Below are 20740 nucleotides of genomic sequence, written 5' to 3'. Positions count from 1 at the left end.
CACCCAGGGTTTTCCTTCTGCCATTGTTGGTGTTGCCTCCTAGGGTGCTCTTTGGTTGTTTTGAGTCTTTAGTGAGGGGAGCTACAGCAGTAACAGAATGTCTAAGGCAGCAGTAACAGGACAACTCAAGGCAGCAGGAATAGGAAGAAGTCCTTTGTTCAGGCAGTAACGAATGCTGGGCTGGCAGCCCTTTAAATATGGGCCCAGAACCTGCCACAACATCAGCTGACACTGACCTCGCCACTTGCGTTGCCACCTCGGGCCTGAGATGGGACGGCCCCTATGCCTCTCGTGCCTTAACTGGATAGCCCTTGCACCTTGCATTCCTTAATTGGCTGGCCGCATAACGCACAAACGGAAACAGTACCTGCTTCCAGTGCCAAGGAAAATTCAATCCTTTATTTCTCAGGGAATCAAAGGATATGGAGAGCAGCCAGGAAAGTGGAGTTGAGACAAAAGATTAGCCATGATTGCATTAAATGGCAAGGCAGGCTCGAGGGGCAGTACAGTCTACCCTGTTCCTATTTCTTATGTTCTTGGATAATTCCTGGATTTTTGTCCTCTATCACTCTGCCCGGAATTCATTCCAACTGTTGGTCATTCTCAAATGAAGATAAAGCACCTGATAGCAGACCTAAAGTTACCATTTATTAACATCAACCTGTGTCCTCTTGTTCTACTCCCACTGTTTAATTTAAAATAATATTCCAGATAAAGCTTTTCCATTTCCTTTACTATCTTCCATACCTCTTTAAGATCACCTCTCAAACTGAGAAGGCCAAATTTTGCCATTCTTTCCACCTAGCTCAGACCCCTGACATGAGAAATTAGCCTCTTAGCTCTTTGCTGCACTGCCTCCAATATTTGAATGTCTCCCTTCTCAGTGACCAGAATAACAGACCAAGGGTCTATAACCAAAAGGTTAACATCTGTTCTCTCCACAGCTGCTAACTGACCATCTGTGTTCACTCTCGCTGACCACCTTCCAGGTAAACACTTGTGGATGTCTTGTAACATTGAGCTTCCTCAACACTACTTTTGGGCCTGGACAAAAGAGGACACATACTGATAGATTCCAGCTGCATTCATCTTTTTAAACCTGTAAGGATTGTTTCAACCAAGGCAGGAGTAATGCACTGTTAATTCAGTCCCAGTACTCCATAGGTCAAAGCATATCAAATAAAATTTCCCACCTACCAAAGAATAGCCAAATTAAACACTGTATTTTTCCCCCAGAATAAACCACACCAAAACAAGTTTCTTTAAATAACAACAACATTAACTATTTATTAGAAAAGAAATAATAGGTCTTAACTACTAACAAGATAAATCTATATATGAAAAAAACCCTTATTTCCTTAACCCTCATGCACACAAACATACATTCAAGAAGAAACCGGTTAACTGGGGAAAAGGAATTTTTGATTTACAGCTGTTTCTTAGAAATTGAAGGAATAATAAAAATAATTGAGTTTATCACATTCTGGTAGGGTATTTTTGGTATGGTGAGGTGTCTCAGAGTCGAATAGTCGGATGCCACTCGAAGTCTCTCCAGGCGAGTTTGATGAACAGTCTGTGATGGGTAGGTATTCATGGCAATTTAACTGCAGTGGACGTCACATAGGTCTTCCACCAGGCGTGTAGCAACAGGTCTGCTTGGGTTTTGAAGCAGCAGTCTAGCAGTAGAAGAATTCTTCAGATTTCAGGATTTCTTGGTACACAGGAGGCAGCAGGAATCTCACTGGATACAGGAATTCTTCAGAGACTGGAGACAACAGGAACCTGCCACCTTTCAAATGCAGGAAACCTTTTCAAGAGATGCAAGTCTCCTTTACAGAGAGATAACACTTTTCTGAGTCTTTTCTCTCTTACTCCAGGCAGGTCAAAGCAAAGATTTCAAATGCTAGCCCTATGTCCAATTCACAGGTTTTTTAAAGGGTCCAAGGTGAACAAAGAACCTTCCTGAATTTGGTTCCATGTCCAGACACAGTGTCTCCCCTGTCACTCAAATGCTGCTCTGAAGAAAGGTCAAACCCCTGTGGTTTCCTTGAAATTGCAGGCTCTCCTGTCCTTGTACAAGTTTAACTTCCTTTCAAAGCACCCATAAAGTTCAACTCATTATGAATTTCCTTTCAAAACGTTGCAGGAATTCCAATTATTTGCCAGTGTCTTTCACTGAGCAAAATCCTTTTCTCAGTTTTTTAAAACACACTGAGTTCTGAGTACAAAAAATAAAACCTTTGTAACAGGGTGTATTTCTTGCACTGATACTCCTGTGGCACCAGTGGGTTGGAATAAGACCAAAACACTGAGACAATGATTGAGTCTATATGGGTTGGTCATTTCAAGTTATTTTTATTTTAACTTTCTCCGGTGTTGGTTGATAGACTTCCATCACTTATTGCACCTGACCCTATAACAAGAAACTTGCTCAAGCTGAGAACTGAACATAATATCTAGTTAGGGTTTCTGACCAACAGTGACTGCACACCCACTGTCCCCCCCCCCCCCCCCCCCCCCCCCCAACCCTCAGGGTGTTGATGGTGGGGGAATTCAGCAATGGTAATGCTATTGAATGTCAAGATATGTAAGTTGTAGAACAGTGGCCAATGAAATTTAATGCAGAAATATAAGTGTAAAGAGCAACACATAAGGAGGAAAGAGAGATGATTTGCATGTTTTGTGAATGGTGTTGAAATAGCTCTAGATGAATTTGGAAGAGACCTAGGAATCTTAGTAGACTTAAAGGAAAACATGTCCAAGCAAAGCACAATAGCAGTCAAAAAAGCTAATATAATGTTGAACTATGTACCAAAAACAGTAGAATACATGTCAAAGTAAGTAGTGACTAAACTCAAGAGGCCACACCTTGGATATTAGGTTCAGTTCTGGTTACCAGGAAACAGGGAGACGGTCAAGCACTGGGACAATGCAGAGTGGTTGATGGGCAGCACAGACTCGGTGGGCCGAAGGGCCTGTTTCAGTGCTGTATCTCTAAATAAATTAATAAAATAAATAAAAACCATGAAGCTGACCCCCAGTGTCAGGACCCTGTGTTATGAGGAAGGACTGGAAAGACATTAGCTTTTACACCTAAAAAATGAGAGGTCATTGAGATTGTTGAGGATATAGAAAAATATGACTTTAACTTAAACTGTTGCATTACCAACAGCATGTTGGAGAGACACAGGTTCACACTAGTAAATGATAATTTTATACCGATATCAGGAAGATCTTCTTCATACAGAGAGTGATCGACTTGTAGAATAAACTTACAGATAGAGGAGGCAAAAGCCCTGGACTTATTTAAGAAAAGGATGCTGCAATGGGATGTTAGAATATCTATTGATGAATGAATCAAGATTGGCCAAATGGCCTTCCTGATCCATAGTTATCTTGGGAACTGACAATATCAAAACTTGATTAACTGGTCACCCAACTCATTGCTGTTTGCTGGATCTTTCTATGCACAAATTTATTGCTATATTTGCATTGTTATGGTAACAGTCACTAGACTTCAAACCATTGGTTGTCCATGAAGTGCCTTGAGTTGCTTCTGGGAAATGTCATTTATTAAGAAGGCTGCATGTACGCCCATTGCTGTTTACACACTCCTTTTCTCCCTTCAGTTACAAGGAGTGCTTCAATGTTAACTTCATTAGGTATGTCTTGAGATTCATTATATGTGTGTATATACTAACTACTGAAATGTCACACCTCTACGCTCTTTGTAAGAAACCTGGATTTCAGTTGCCTACAAGTCCACCCAGCAGAGACTTCCTGGATCTAGAATCCTATCCTGTATTTAAACACGGCACCTTTAACAACAGTGCTCAAAGGACAATATAAATCTGATTGTTTGTATTGGGCTGGCAGTGGAGTAAACAAGAATACTTGGAAGATGAGGTTGGCCTATTTGGAGCTTGATATTGCCACTTTATGAAGTGTGTTTTATAATTTTATATATGGAAGATTCAGGGTGATTTAATTAAGGTGTTTGATATAATTAAAGAAGTTGTTAGGGTAGATAGAGGGAAACTATTTCCTCTGAATACAAAGTCCAGACAAGGGGGCATGACCTCAAAAATTACAACTAGGCTGTTCAGGGACGATTTCAGAAATAATCCTCACGCAAAAGGTAGTGAAAATCTTGAACTTTCCCCCAAAAAGCTGTTGATGCTGAGTCACTTGAAAATTTCAAAACTAAGATCGATATATTTTTGTTAAGCAAGGGTATTAATGGTTACAGAACCAAAGCAGATAAATGGAGTTCAGATACAGATCAGTGTTACATCAATGTGTTGTTGAGTGATAATTTTCTTTGGTCCGCTGGCTGGAGATCTGAATTTGTATTTTTTTTAAAGAAAAACTGCCAGTAAAGTCATCCTTTCAGTTTAAGATTATCACCTAGTTTGCAACACTGTATCCTACATTGCAAAGGACTGTGAGGAGGGTGACAAAATATCTGTTATTTCCCAGCAAGAACCAAGACCCAGGAAGTTTAAGGGAACTACCTGTTCTTTCAGCAAGCAGAGACATACTGCTAATGGCTCGAGGGGTTGAATGGCCTGCTTCTGTTCTCTGCTCTAGCACACCGACTGTGGACTTTTGCCTGCTGGAAGTTTGTATCAGAAAATCATGTGTAGAGCCCATACTTCTCCGCCATTCATTTTTATAGATAAAATCCATGGGCCACACAGAAATTTCCTGATACGTGCTCCCAGACGGGCAAGACTCCTGAATTTACCCTCGACTGTTTTTAAAGTAAGTTTCTGGGTGGTACAGCGGGCTGCCTTTCAGTTTCAAAGAGTAACTGTCATGTCACAAGCCCCTCACCATCTCTGGTTTTAAGCTGGTGTTTTCTCTGTAGCAGAGGAGAAGTGACTGGACACTGTCATGAGCAGACCCTAATTGGGGGTCCCTCTCTCTCTCTTTCTCTCCATTCCAGCTTGAAAGCTTTCAAATCCTGCTTGTGAACTAACCACCTTTGCATGCTCTGGCCACAAACCGAAACCACATTGGAGGAAATCATCCGCATCTCTACTTCCAAAAAACCCACCGAGTCAGTCATTTACCTCTTCAAACTAAAAGCCTCAGGACCACTGAACACAACTAGAAGCCAGTCAATTCATCAAAATCCACAGACTGTTGTCATGAAGATCCCACCTGCCAAGAATGAGGCATATTAATTTTGTCATATGAACATTAATTTTAAATTGTTGCTGGACTGAAAAGGTAACTTATTTAAAGAAATCACAGCAGTGGCTGGAAACATTTTTGCATACTAAGAGATAGTTGCCTGGAGAGACAATAGAACAGCTTCCTGATCAAATTAACCCAAATGGATTTTGATCACCAGATATAGCCAGCATCCGATACGGGCACCCCCCTCCACTGCCTACTCCCCCCGCCACCACAACCACCACTGCGGGTGTTGACGAAGAAGAAAGAAATCCACAAAAACTCAGGGGAGTTTGTTAAAAAACTAATCACATGACTAACCTGCTGGCCCAGGTTTGGTTTTGAACTGCTCACAGAACAGTTTGGGTTAACTGAACTTGAAGAAAGCGCCTCTCTCATGCCTGGCTCTCTCTCTCATGAATTTCCAGATCCACGAGTCACACTTAAACCTCAAGAGAGAAGACTCCGACATCGAAACAAGTTTGAAAGCATTCACTCGGCCCCAACAAAAGTCAACATTTAACTGCAATCAAAGACTCTACATTGACCTCAAACGACAGTAAATAAACCCCAGCTACTGCTTCAAAATTTTCCCCTTTATTCTTTCTATTTTTCTGTCTCTATTTGTGTGTGTATCGCGTATGCATGCTAGCGTGGTCGCGTCGCGTATTCGTAGTGTCAGGCAGGCCCCCACCTGTCAAGACTGAGACACATTATTTCGCCACATGAACATTAAAACTTAAAATTGCAAGCCCCTGAATGGAAAGACATTTGCATAGGAACAGACAGTGTTGAAACAAGGGACCGAGTCCTTGCTTCACCAATACACAGAAGAAGTGGTCAGATCAGTTTAGTCACATACCTAACTGTTGGTTTTTTTAACTTGCCACAGGGAAAAAAACTCAGAAAGCACTTTTCTCCCGGCCTGAGAACACCTCTCTCCTGTCTGCTCTCATCTCATTCTCACCAGCTTCAGAAACCATAGAAAACATATGACTCTCAAGAGAGAAAAGTCTCCTACAGTGAACAAGGTTTAAGAAGAATACTGGGCCCCAATGGAAAGTAAGAGCTGTCTACAATCAAGGACACTACGGTGAGCTGGAAACACAGAAACAGTAACAAGAAACCCCCTTAAGAGACTGCCTCAAACCTCTCTACTTTATTTTTTTCTTCTGCTCTTATCTGTCCCTATCTGCATGTGTGTATTGCCTGTGCATGCTAGCGTGGGCGCATCTTATATCTGTAGACATTAACCGTATTAGAGTTTAAGTTTAAGTTTTTAATAACTTTCACTTTTCTTCTTTAAACCTCAGAAAACTTGGTGTGCTCATTTCTTTGCCTTATAATTGGAAAGTTATGAACAAGGATTCACCAACGGGGAGCTCAGAACACAGTGTGTTTAAAATTAAACCCTGTTACAATAAGACTAGGTGAAGCACAGTAAAAGACCCCTAGACACCTTTCTCACCTGGTTGTAACAGTAGTCGTTTAAATCGAATTAGAATTTTAAGGTTAATAAATTTTCTCCTTTCTTGTTTAAATCTAAGACCTGTCTGATTTAATTATTTTCCTTGCAATTGAAGAGCAGTGAACAAGAGTTCACTGAAGGGGAGCTAAAAACATGGTGTTATAAAAATTAAAATCTGTTACGGTCAATCCAGGCAAAGGCTGAGAGGGAACCCCTAGACCTTTTTCTCACCTGGTTGTAACAGAAATTTGGGGGCTGGATTTGACCCACAAACAAATGAGAAATTGGAAAGTCAAATTGATTCCAATCAAAAAGAAAAAAGATTTCAATACAGGTTTTCTTGTGGTTTCTTTTTTAGAATTAGAACATTACAGCGCAGTACAGGCCCTTCGGCCCTCGATGTTGCGCCGACCCGTGAAACCATCTGACCTACACTATTCCATTTTCATCCATATGTCTATCCAATGACCACTTAAATGCCCTTAAAGTTGGCGAGTCTACTACTGTTGCAGGCAGGGCGTTCCACGCCCCTACTACTCTCTGAGTAAAGAAACTACCTCTAACATCTGTCCTATATCTATCACCCCTCAACTTAAAGCTATGTCCCCTCGTGTTTGCCATCACCATCCGAGGAAAAAGACTCTCACTATCCACCCTATCTAACCCTCTGATTATCTTATATGTCTCTATTAAGTCACCTCTCCTCCTCCTTCTCTCCAACGAAAACAACCTCAAGTCCCTCAGCCTTTCCTCGTAAGACCTTCCCTCCATACCAGGCAACATCCTAGTAAATCTCCTCTGCACCCTTTCCATAGCTTCCACATCCTTCCTATAATGCGGTGACCAGAACTGCACGCAATACTCCAGGTGCGGTCTCACCAGAGTTTTGTACAGCTGAAGCATGACCTCGTGGCTCCGAAACTCGATCCCCCTACTAATAAAAGCTAACACACCATATGCCTTCTCAACAGCCCTATTAACCTGGGTAGCAACCTTCAGGGATTTATGCACCTGGACACCAAGATCTCTCTGTTCATCTACACTACCAAGAATCTTCCCATTAGCCCAGTACTCTGCATTCCTGTTACTCCTTCCAAAGTGATTCACCTCGCACTTTTCCGCATTAAACTCCATTTGCCATCTCTCAGCCCAGCTCTGCAGCCTATCTATGTCCCTCTGTACCCTACAACATCCTTCGGCACTATCCACAACTCCACCGACCTTAGTGTCATCCACAAATTTACTAACCCACAATTTGTGGTTGTGTGTGCTAGAATACTAACATGTCTGCGACTGAAGTCAGTAACTCCCCAAGTCAGGGTAAAGTAACTTGGGATAAGTTAAAAGTACTGTCTATGGAAGAGTTGAGAAAAATGGCTGAGCAGTGTGGGAACAGTGTCCATGCCAAGGCTAGAAAGTCTGAACGCCTAAGACTAGTGGCCAACCATTTTTCCTTTGAATTTGAAGAAGCAGAAACAGGGTTAGAGATAGACTCTGACAGGGTATTGCTAGCAAAGATACAATTGAAACAAAGGAAACTTGAATTTGAAGAGAAAGAGAAAGACAGGAGAAAGAGAAAGAAAGAGCCTTCCAGAAGGAACATGAGAAAGAGAAAGACAGGAGAGAGAGAAAGCAAGACAGGAGAAAGAAAAAGAGAGAGAAGAGAGAGAAAGAAAGAACTTTTCAGAAGAAATGTGAAGAATAAGAGAGAGCGGAGAGAGAAAGAGAGTGCCTTCCAGAAGGAATGCGAAAAGAGAGAGCTGAGGCAGCTTGTGTTAACTAGGGGGCGCAGAGTAACCCCAGTGAAAACATAGCAATATGGAGGATCGTAATTCAGGGCTGGGTACAGAATTGTTAAAACTTTCCCAAATGTTACCAAAATTTTTTTTTAATTCATGCATGGGATTTGGGCTTTGCTGGCCAGGTCAGCATTTATTGCCCATCGCTAATTGCCCTTGAGAAGGTGGTGGTGAGCTGCCTTCTTGAACCGCTGCAGTCCATTTGGATGAGGAGATGTGGAAGCATTTTTCGTATCTTTTGAAAAACTTGCAAGGCAGTTAAAGTGGCCTGCTGAGGCTTGGACTCTCCTGCTACCAAGCAAGCTAACAGGAAAAGCCCATGAGGTTTTTTCCATGTTGCCAGATGAGGGTTCATTAAATTATGAACTGACAAAAAATGCTATCCTCGGGGCATATGCGTTACTACCGGAAGCCTATCGCCAAAAGTTTTGAACCCTCAAGAAGCAAGCTGATTAAACTTACCTGGAGTTTGAGAGAAATAAGCAGCTAGCTTTTGACCAGCGGCTGAGGGCTCTTAAAGTGAAGCCCAAGCTATGAAAATCTCAGAGAGGTCATTTTGCTAGAGGAATTCAAAAACTCTCTCCCACTCTCCATAAAGACACATGCAGAGGAACAGAAATTGCATAGAGCCCGGCAAGCCGCAGTTCTCGCTGATACAATTGCTCTCATTTATAAGTCGGTTCCCCTGGGGAAAACCTTTCCAAATCATCCCCACAAATCCAAAAAGGACCAAGGGTGGGAAGGTGATAGAAGCCCAAGCAGTCCTGGGAGAGAAGGAAAAGCAGGAGACATAAGGGGTCCTCTTTCAGCCAAAAAGGATAGTGCTGTGAGGAGTGAGACCCGTAGACCTGTGTGCTTCCATTGTAATAAAGCAGGGCATCTAAGAGCTGACTGCTGGAAACTAAAGGGGAAACCTGTAGGGTTAATTAGGACACACCCACTCAGTGAAGGAGAAAGGACCGGAATGGAAAGCACAGCCTAACAAGCTGTGGCTTTAATGCAGTAATAGTAAGACCCAGGAAGCCAACTGCTGCAAGTGCAGGAAAATTTAATAGGATTCCTGAAGGTTATCAGGATTTTGTGTCTGAAGGGAGAGTAACCCCATATCCCTCAAGTGGGGCCAGCAAGCCCATAGTAATCCTCGGGGACACAGGGGCCACTAGATCCCTTTGACTGGGAAAAGGCCTGACCATTTCCCCAGAGAGTGCAGTAAATACCAGAGTGATGGTGAATGGTATTGGAGGGCAGCGTATGCCTTTACCTTTATGTCGGGTGCACTTGGAGAGCGACCTAGTTTCGGGACCAGTGACCGTAGGGATTGTCCCTAGTTTGCCTGTGGACGGGGTTCACCTGCCCCTAGGTAATGATCTGGCGGGGATGAAGGTAGTAGCTTTCCACTATTGAAAGAGAGACCACAGGAGGTCAAAATGACAGGGTAGTGGGAGTAGACGGTCCCCTGCAGTTTCCCTGCCTGTGTAGTGAATCAGGCCATGATCAAACCAGCTCCGTAAAGGAGACTGAATTGGCACTGCAGGCAGATGACCATGAGGTCTTTCTGTCTGAGACTTTCTTTGGAAAGTTAGAAGACCCAGGGAATGAATTAAATGAATCTTCCCTAGCTGAGGCTCAGCGAGACAACCCAGTATTGAGAGAGTTAGCACAGGCTGCCCAGTCTGCAATTGAAGCAGAGGAGGTCCCTGGCTGCTACTATTTAAAGAATGAGGTACTGATGAGGAAGTGGAGTTCTCAATGTGGAAAATTGTCAGGTATGTCCTGTACACAAAAAGCAGGACAAGTCCAACCCTGCCGATTACTGCCCTATCAGTCTACTCTGAATCATCAGTAAAGTGATGGAAGGTGTCATCAACAGTGCCATCACGCAGCACTAGCTTAGCAATAACCTGCTCAGTGACGCTCAGCTTGGGTTCCGCTAGGGCCACCCAGCTCCTGACCTCATTACAGCCTTGGTTCAAACATGGACAAAAGAGCTGAACTCAAGCGGTGAGATGAGAGTGACTGCCCTTGACATCAAGGCAGCATTTGACCAAGTATGGCATCAAGGAGCCCTAGCAAAACTGAAGTCAATGTGAATCAGGGGGAAAACTCTCCGCTGGCTGGAGACATACCTAGCGCAAAGGAAAATGGTTGTGGTTATTGAAGGTCATTCATCTGAGCTTCAGGACATCACTGCACGAGTTCCTCAGGGTAGTGTCCTAGGCCCAACCATCTTCAGCTGCTTCATCAATGACCTTCCTTCAATCATAAGGTCAGAAGTGGGGATGTTTGCTGATGATTGCACAATGTTCAGCAACATTCGCGACTCCTCAGATATTGAAGCAGTCCATGTAGAGATGCAGCAAGACCTGGACAATATCCAGGCTTGGGCTGATAAGCGGCAAGTAACATTTGCGCCACAGAAGTGCCAGGCAATGACCATCTCCAACAAGAGAGAATCTAATCATCTCCCTTAACGTTCAATGGCTTTACCATCGCTGAATCCCCCACTATCAACATCCTAGGGGCTACCATTGACCAGAAACTGAACTGAAGTAACCATATAAATATTGTGGCTACAAGAGCAGGAATCCTGCAGCGAGTAACTCTTCTCCTGACTCCCCAAAGCCTGTCCACCATCTACAAGGCACAAGTCAGGAGTGTGATGGAATACTCTCCACTTGCCTGGACAGGTGCAGCTCCAACAACACTCAAGAAGCTTGACACCATCCAGGACAAAGCAGCCTGCTTGGTTGGCACCCCATCTACAAACATTCACTCCCTCCACCACCGATGCACAGTGGCAGCAGTGTGTACCATCTACAAGATGCAGTGCAGCAATGCACCAAGGCTCCTTAACAGCACCTTCCAAACCCACGATCTCTACCGACTAGAAGAACAAGGGCAGCAAATACATCGGAACACCACCACCTGCAAGTTCCCCGCCAAGTCACACACCATCCTGACTTGGGACTATATCGCCGTTCCTTCACTGTCGCTGGGTGAAAATCCTGGAACTCCCTTTCTAACAGCACTGTGGGTGTACCTACCCAACATGGACTGCAGCAGTTCAAGAAGGCAGCTCACCACCACCTTCTCAAGGGCAATTAGGGATGGGCAATAAATACTGGCCTAGCCAGTGAAGCCCTCATCCCATGAATGAATAATAAAAAAAATATTTTTGCGTACTAAGAGACAGTTGCCTGGAGAGACAATAGAACTGCTCCCTGATCCAATTAACCCAAATGGATTTTGTTCACCAGACTTTAAATTTGGAACAAACCAGCATTCCATTCACCCCCGCCCCCCCCCCCCCCCCCCCCCCCCCCCACTGCAGGTGTCTACCAAGATAAAAGGAATCCACAAAAATGCAGGGGAGTTTGTTAAAAAGCAACTAATCACATGACTAACCTGCTGGCCCAGGTTTGGTTTTGAACTGCTCCCAGAACAGTTTGGGTCAGACTGCAACTGAATTTGAAGAGTCTCTCTCCTGCCTTGCTCTCTCTCTCTCTCTCATGTATTTCCAGATCCACTAAAGACACTTAAACCTCAAGAGAGAAGACTTCTACAGCGAAACAAGTTTGTAAGCATCCACTGGGCCCCAAAGGAACGTCAAGATTTAACTGCAATCAAAGACTCTACATCCAATTCAAAGGCAGTAAATAAACCCCAGCTATTGCTTCAAACTTTTCCCCTTTATTCTTTCTACTTTTCTATTTCTATCTGCATGTTTATCGCGTATTTGTAGTAGTTTTAATCGAATTAGAGGTTTACGGTTAATAAATTTCCACCTTTCTTAAATCTAAGAAAACCTGTCTAGTTGATTTCTTTGCCTTACAATTGGAGTGCAGTGAACTAGGATTCACTAAGAGGAACCTAAAAACACAGTGTTTTAAAAATTAAACACTGTTATGGTCAAACCAGGCAAAGGCTGAGAGGGAACCCCTAGACCCCTTTCTCACCTGGTCGTAACACTGTATACTATTTGATGGACTCCAACTCAACCAATCTACCTTTCCCTGCTCTGTAACCTATTTGTGTGCATGTAAACCTCCGGAGTGAGACGTCGGTCTTGGCTGACATACGTTGTATCCTCAGTACCTTGCTCTACGGCAGCGAGGCCTGGACAACATATGTCAGCCAAGAGCGATGTCTCAATTCATTCCATCTTCGCTGCCTCCGGAGAATCCTTGGCATCAGGTGGCAGGACCGCATCTCCAACACAGAAGTCCTCGAGGCGGCCAACATCCCCAGCTTATACACACTACTCAGTCAGCGGCGCTTGAGATGGCTTGGCCATGTGAGCCACATGGAAGATGGCAGGATCCCCAAGGACACATTGTGCAGCGAGCTCGCCACTGGTATCAGACCTACCGGCCGTCCATGTCTCCGCTTTGAAGACGTCTGCAAACGCGACATGAAGTCCTGTAACATTGATCACAAGTCGTGGGAGTAAGTTGCCAGCGATCGCCAGAGCTGGCGGGCAGCCATAAAGGCAGGGCTAAAGTGTGGCGAGTCAAAGAGACTTAGCAGTTGGCAGGAAAAAAGACAGAAGCGCAAGGCGAGAGTCAACTGTGTAACAGCCCCGACAACCAATTTTTTCTGCAGCACCTGTGGAAGAGTCTGTCACTCTAGTATTGGCCTTTATAGCCACTCCAGGCACTGCTCCACAAATCACTGACCACCTCCAGGCGCGTATCCATTGTCTCCCGAGACAAGGAGGCCAAACAAGAAGAGAAGAAACCTCCGGAGTGTGTGCATGAGTGAAAGTTGGCTGGTTGTTTATTATTTTATTAGTTCGGTTTAGGTACAAAAAGTTAACCTGTTTCTTTGTTAACGCAAGAAAACCTGTCCGATTGGTTCTTGTTATGATCATAGCAAGTAATTATTCAACACCTACTGAATTGGCCAGTACATCCACTTTAAGAAAGAATTAAACCTGTTGTGGTCAAACAAGGAGGAGGAAAAGAGGGAAGCCCTTCAGCCCCTCCTCACTTGACCGTAACAGCAGTATAATCTAATTGAATGGTGGATCAGGCTCAAGGGGGTGTATGGCCTGCTTCTGTTCTCTGCTCTAGCACACCTGATATGGACTTCTGCCTGCTGGAAGTTTGTATCAGAAAATCATATGTGTACAGCCCACGCTTCTCTGCCATTAATTTTAACAGATAAAATCCATGGGCCACACAGAGATTTCCTGAAGGGTCACTGACCTGAAACGTTAACTCTGCTTCTCTCTCCACAGATGCTGCCAGACCTGCTGAGTTTTTACATCAGAGATTTCCTGATACGTGCTCCCAGTCGGGCAAGACTCCTGTATTTACCCTTGACTGTTTTTAAAGTAAGTTTCTGGTGGTACAGCGGGCTGCCTTTCAGTTTCAAAGAGATGACAGTCATGTCAGCTGTCGTCAATTGGAATTGGCCAAAGCTCAGGTGGAGGGCTATAGAACAGTAAACCATGTATCAGTTTCAATGTGCAAGTGTGCTGTTCTACTTCCTCCCCCACCAACAAACTAGAAGAACAATGTAACCACAGCAAACAAACCAAACTGTTGATAATGTTAGAGATTAAGGTTGAGAAATAGTTAAGAAATATATTTTACACAAAAGAATCACATATTAAGTTCCATTTCATATTATGCTCTGTAATTAAAACATAGATTTGAAAAATCTGCAAGTGTAGCTGGCAGGTAACATCCGTAAAATTGTAACTGTTATATAAAACAGACTTGGAAATGTCTAATCTCAATGAAACATCTATTTTTTTCTGTATTAGTAAATAGATAACGTGGTTTACGTTGTATCCTCAGATTGTGCTGCTGAATCTTGGTGTGTTGAGATAATACTTACTGTGAAATTGAGAGTAAAGATCATGAGGAGGTGATGTAAGGTCTTTTAATTGAACTTGAAAGTGAGTCCATTGTACTGTGAGGTGGAAAATAAAGAGTTGAGCTCATCCAATTATAATGTGTGTATCATTTGCGACCGTATCTTATGTTATCTCACTATTGGTTGTGAATATACATGTAACAGTTAATCTTCAAGTGTTTGACAGCATGTTGAATTCACCTAGGCATATAGGCAGTGCAGTGCAGCCTTTGGCTATAATAATACAAAACTCACATTCCGAACAGTAGCATGCTGTTAGGAATGCAACAGGAGGTACATTCTAAAAACACTAGTCGATAATTTTACTTAGGCCATATTTCACATTCCTTATCTTAACCCCAACCACTATTTTTTTTTTCAATAAATGGTTTCTGAAGCTCCTTAAAGAAAGAGGGAACAGTTTGCATTTATACACCTTTCACTTCTTCAGGATGTCCCAAAGCTCTGTACAACCAATGAAGCATTTTCTTTTTAAATGCATTGCAGGGAAATGCAGAAGCCAACTTGCACACAGCAATATCCCACAAATAGCAATGAGATAAATGGGCAGATAATCTGTTTAAGTGATGATAGTTGAGAAATAAATAATGGCTAGGACTCCCATGCTCTTGTGACATTTCACACCCACTTGAGAAAGTAGACCCTCAGTTTAACATCTCATCTGAAAGACAGCACCTCCAACAGTGCTGTACTCCCTCTGTATTGTACTGGAGTGACAGCTAGATTATGTGTTCAAGACTCTGGAGTGGGGTTTGAAACACAGACTTCTAACTGAGACGCTAAAGTGTTATCACTGAGCTGCAGCTGCCCTTTAGATCTGCAGCACAATTTCCTGGTGACTGCAAATGACTCAGTTCTTTTCCTCCTTCCAATTTTTGTGAAGGTTGGATCATGCCGCAGGATTGATGCACATTAACCCGCTAGTCACAAAATACAAACAGTGCAAAGATGATCAGTTTCCTTCAATACAATCATGAGTTGCCTCACAACCCTTCCATTTCATTGTCATGCCATATACATTTTTACATTTACAGCACACAAAATTTTCCCGATACAGTTCGAGGGGTTTCCCATGGATCCAGCCCCTCAGTTCAGCTTGGTGAGGGGACCTTACACTGTGGTCTTTCCCCATTGAGCCTTTTCAGGTTGATGACCTTTTGTCAGATATCAACCCTCTGTTTCTCTCTCCACAGATGCTGCCTAGTGTTCACTGTTAACTCCTGCAGCAGAGCTTTACTTGTGGTCACAGTGACAGCAGTATTATGCACACATTGACTTTTTTTTAATTTCCAAAATATACTTTATTCATAAAAATCTGTAAAAATTACATTGCCAAACAGTTTCCAAACAGCACCAAAAAATACAAACATTGCAAGGGAGATCAGTTTCCTTCAATACTGTCATGAGTTTCTTCCCAACCCTTCCGTTTCACAATTGTCATGTCAATTACAGTTTTACATTTACAGCAATTCAGAATATTAACGATACAGTTCGAGGGGTTTCCCATGGATCCAGCCCCTCAGTCCAGCTTGGTGGGGGAACCTTACACTGTGGTCTTTCCCCATTGAGCCTTTGCTGCGGCTGCCCCAAGCTTTAGTGCGTCCCTCAGCACGTAGTCCTGGACCTTGGAATGTGCCAGTCTGCAACATTCGGCGGTGGACAACTCTTTGCGCTGGAAGACCAGCAAATTTCGGGCAGACCAAAGGGCGTCTTTCACCGAATTGATAGTCCTCCAGCAGCAGTTGATGTTTGTCTCGGTGTGCGTCCCTGGGAACAGCCCGTAGAGCACAGACTCCTGTGTTACAGAGCTGCTTGGGATGAACCTTGACAAAAACCACTGCATCTCTTTCCACACCTGCTTTGCAAAGGCACATTCCAGGAGGAGGTGGGCGACCGTCTCTTCCCCACCACAGCCAACGCGGGGGCACTGGGCGGAGGGGGCGAGACTTCGGGTGTGCATGAAGGATCTGACGGGGAGGGCCCTTCTCACCACCAGCCAAGCTACGTCTTGGTGCTTGTTTGAAAGTTCTGGTGATGAGGCATTCCGCCAAATGACTTTGACGGTCTGCTCGGGGAACCATCCGACAGGATCCACCGTTTCCTTTTCCCGTAGGGCCTTGAGGACATTCCGTGCAGACCACTGCCTGATGGACCGGTGGTCAAAGGTGTTTTTCCGCAGAAACTGCTCCACGAAGGATAGGTGGTACGGCGCCGCCCAACTGCATGGTGCGTTCCGCGGCAATGTGACCAGGCCCATCCTTCGCAACACCGGGGACAGATAGAACCTCAGCACGTAGTGACACTTGGAGTTTGCGTACTGGGGATCGACACACAGCTTGATGCAGCCGCACACGAAGGTGGTCATCAGGATGAGGGCCACGTTGGGTACATTTTTCCCGCCCATGTCCAGAGATTTGAACATCGTGTCCCTCCGGACCCGGTCCATTTTAGATCCCCAGATGAAGCGGAAAATGGCTCGGGTGACTGCCACGGCGCAGGAGTGGGGTATGGGCCAGACCTGCGCCACGTAGAGCAACAACGTGAGCGCCTCGCACCTGATGACCAGGTTCTTACCCACAATGGAGAGAGATCGCTGCCCCCACATGCCCAACTTTTGTCGTACCTTGGCTACTCGCTCCTCCCATGTTTTGGTGCATGCCCCGGCCCTTCCGAACCATATCCCCAGCACCTTCAGGTAATCTGACCTGACGGTGAAGGGGACAAAGGATCGGTCAGCCCAGTTCCCAAAGAACATGGCCTCGCTCTTGCCGTGGTTAACTTTGGCTCCCGAGGCCAGTTCGAACTGGTCGCAGATGCTCATCAGTCTGCGCACGGACAGCGGATCCGAGCAGAAGACGGCGACGTCATCCATGTACAGGGAGGTTTTGACCTGAGTGCCTCCGCTGCCTGGGATTGTCACCCCTCTTATGCTCGCATCCCATTGACTTTTAGCGTGCATCACAGGAAAGCAGTGAGTTGATTGGCTGGTGAATATTGCTGCTTTGGAAGTTTGGTGAGAGAGGAAATCTTCAGGGTCAATCTCTTTCTAAAAATCTAGTCTTGTCTGCATTTAGCATTTAATTGAAATTTACTGTTTAAGTCAAGTTTAAGTTCCTTCCAGCCTTAGCCATGAATAAACAAGCACTCTACTGGACAACAGCTATAATTAGTTAATTAGGTAGTTGGTTTAATCTGGTTTCTGTAGCAGGAGGAATAGGGAAAGAAGCTGATTGGTCCACTCATGATACAATGACTCATGACCACAGTCTGACAACTGGACGCTACGTCCAGATTCATAATAGAAACAGTTAAAGATGCCAAACTGCACGACGTCTTCAGCAAACCTGCAGATGGAGCGCAGCGCAGATACACATGGTCAAGATCGGACGGGTCTGCCCGTTCCAGGATTGACTTCCTGTTTGTGTCCCGTCCCGTCACTGTCGGATCCACCGACGTCAAGCCGGTGTTCTTGACCACTGCCTCTTACTGGCCGACTGTCACTTACAGGACGACCAGCGGGTTGGCAGAGGGACATGGAAGCTCAATGCTACACTGCTGACCCCAGAGAACGTTGAGGAACTCAAAAGGGATTACAAAGGTTGGAGGACCGTGAAACCCCTCTTTGAGTCTCCAGTTCACTGGTGGGAAGCGATTAAGGAGAACATCAAGAGGTTCTTCATCCACAAAGGTGTTCAGAGGGCGAGAGAGAGACAGAGGGAAATGTCCTGACTCCAGAAAAGTATGCAAAATCTGCTCCGGTTGCAGTCAATGGGGGTCGAGGTCAAGGAGGACCTCCAAGAGGTGAAGAGCCAACAGGCCTCGCTCTTTGCAAAGGAGGCCTCCAAGATCATCTTCCGGTCCAGAGTCCGCTCCATCGAGCAGGATGAGACGTGCTCGCGTTACTTCTTCCAAAAGGTACACAGAGAGAGCTCTGTTATCAGCAGCCTGAAGGAAGAAGATGGCTCGGTAACGTCTTCGCAGACCGACATACTAAGGATCAGCAAATCCTTTTATGCTGAGCTGTATGACGCGAAGCCCACAGACAGCACAGCCTCCCAGTCCTTCCTGTCATCTATCACAGAGGTCTTAGATGCTTGGCTGGTGATGAGAAGAACTGAAAGAAATTAGTATTAATAAAGAGGTAGTACTCAAAATATTAACTGGATTGAAGGTTGACAAATCCCCTGGACCAGATGAGCTACATCCCCGAGTATTGAAGGAGGTGGCAATAGAGATAGTGGATGCATTGGTGTTATCTTTTAAAATTCTATGGATTCTGGAAAGGTTCCTGCAGTCTGGAAAGTAGCAAATGTAACCCCACTGTTTAAGAAAGGAGGGAGAGAGAAAATGGGGAACTACGGATCTGTTAGTTTGACGTCAGTAGTAGGGAAAAATGTTAGAATCTATTATAAAGGAAGTAATAACGAGATACTTAGAGAATAATGATATGATTGGGCAGAGTCGACATGATTTTATGAAAGGGAAATCATGTTTGACAAATGTGTTAGAGTTTTAAGGATGTTACTTGTAGCATAGATAAAGGAGAACCAGTGAATGTGGTATATTTGGTTTTTCAGAAGGCTTTTGATAAGGTGCCACACAGGAAGCAATTAGGAAATGGTATGTTGGCCTTCATCACAAGGGGTTTTGAGTACAAGAGTAAAAAGGTCTTGCTGCAATTGTATAGAGCTTGGTTAGATCGCACCTGGGGTATCATGTACCGTTTTGGTCTCCTCATCTAAGGAAGGATATACTTGCCAGAGAGGGAGTGCAATGGAGGTTCACCAGACTAATCCCTGGGATGGTGGATTGTCTTATGAGGAGAGATTGAGGAAACTGGGCCTGTATTCTCTAGAGTTTTGAAAAATGAGAGGTGATCTCATTGAAACTTACAACATTCTTACAGGGCATAATAGGGTGGATGTAGATAGGCTGTTTCCCCTGGCTGGTGAGTCTAGAACCAGAGGACATAGTCTCAGCAAAAGGGATAGGCCATTTAAGACTGAGCTGAGGAGGAATTTCTTCACTCAGAGGGTGGTGAATCTTTGGAATTCTCTACCCCATTGGGCATGTTCAACTCATAAATCAAGAGATTTCTGGATACTAATGAAGTCAAGGAATATGGGGCTCAGCGCGGAAAAGTGGCGTGGAGGTAGATGATCAGCCATGATCTAATTGAATGGCGGAGCAGGCTTGATGGGTTGAATGGACTACTCCTGTTCCGATATTCCTGACCTGCAATACTAGTTTATTACTTTCCTCTTGTTCTGGGGTCAGAGTGCAAAGATTACAGTGCACACGAGCTCTGCCATTGATTGGATGTTGATTTAATGTGCGAAAAATATCAATTTGCTCTAATCCTTCAGTTTCCGCCTCCCACAGGGCTGACTCATGATCTGTGTGGCACCCAGTAATTCACATAAGTGCCCATGTGTTCGTCAAGACAGTGTCATTAGACAATTCAACCATGGGATGCATCACAGCCAAGCCCCAAGCCTTGCCTCATCCAACACCCCATATGCACATTTTCCAACAGAGATCACTGAAGATTGATCAGGAGACGATTACAGGATATTTTTCACCTTTCTCAGCTCAGTGATACTAAGAGCAATTTTCTAAGAATTACTGCGCCCAGGCACAGGACACAGAGAATTCTTCCCTCTATGTTTAGCAATAAAGGGCAGGGATAAGGCATTTATGAGGAAAATGGTGCACCTATAGCAGTGAAACTATACTGATTTATTCAATTTGATGGGGAAAAAAATCAGCAAACAGAGCAGGATAAGACGCCAGTGAAACCAGGTGAGTAACATCATGATGCAGGGGTAGGAGGAAAAGACAAGACAGACAACCTCCGCTTTAAGAGACTATGATGTCAGGTAACCTCTTATAACTCTCATACCCTTCATAAGTCCCACACCAGAGATTTGAGCTCTAACCCCTTGACTCAGAAAACAAGATTGCTACCAAATTAAACCATAGAGGTGGGCTTGCCTGATCCAGGGTGTCAGAGCGAGAATCTGTCACAGTGCTCTGACGCAAAAAAAATCGATTCAAGAAAAGGTATCCCTCAGGTTATTTTTGTGTCCCCCAAGTGATCCATTCATTCGTACAGTTTGTAGATAATTTCCTGGAAGAAAGCCATGGACTTTAACAGGGAGGAACATTGAGTAATCTTTCCTACACATATTTAGAAGCACAGATCCTCCAAAAGAAGGAAAAGTGCCAGAAAAGTGAGCACATGGCCAAGTGCCGAAGATATAAGAAATAAAAGGCATTTATATAGCCTTTCACCTTCTCAAGATGTCCAAGTCAATGAACTGCTTTTGCACTGGTATCACTAATGTAATGTAGGAAACTCTGCGCACATCGAAGTCCCACAAACAGCAATGTGATTAATGACCAATCT

Source organism: Heterodontus francisci, chromosome 30 (genome assembly GCF_036365525.1).
Source record: "Heterodontus francisci isolate sHetFra1 chromosome 30, sHetFra1.hap1, whole genome shotgun sequence".
Classification (NCBI taxonomy): domain Eukaryota; kingdom Metazoa; phylum Chordata; class Chondrichthyes; order Heterodontiformes; family Heterodontidae; genus Heterodontus; species Heterodontus francisci.
The sequence above is the reverse complement of the archived record's forward strand: the minus strand, read 5'-3'. Positions refer to the sequence as shown.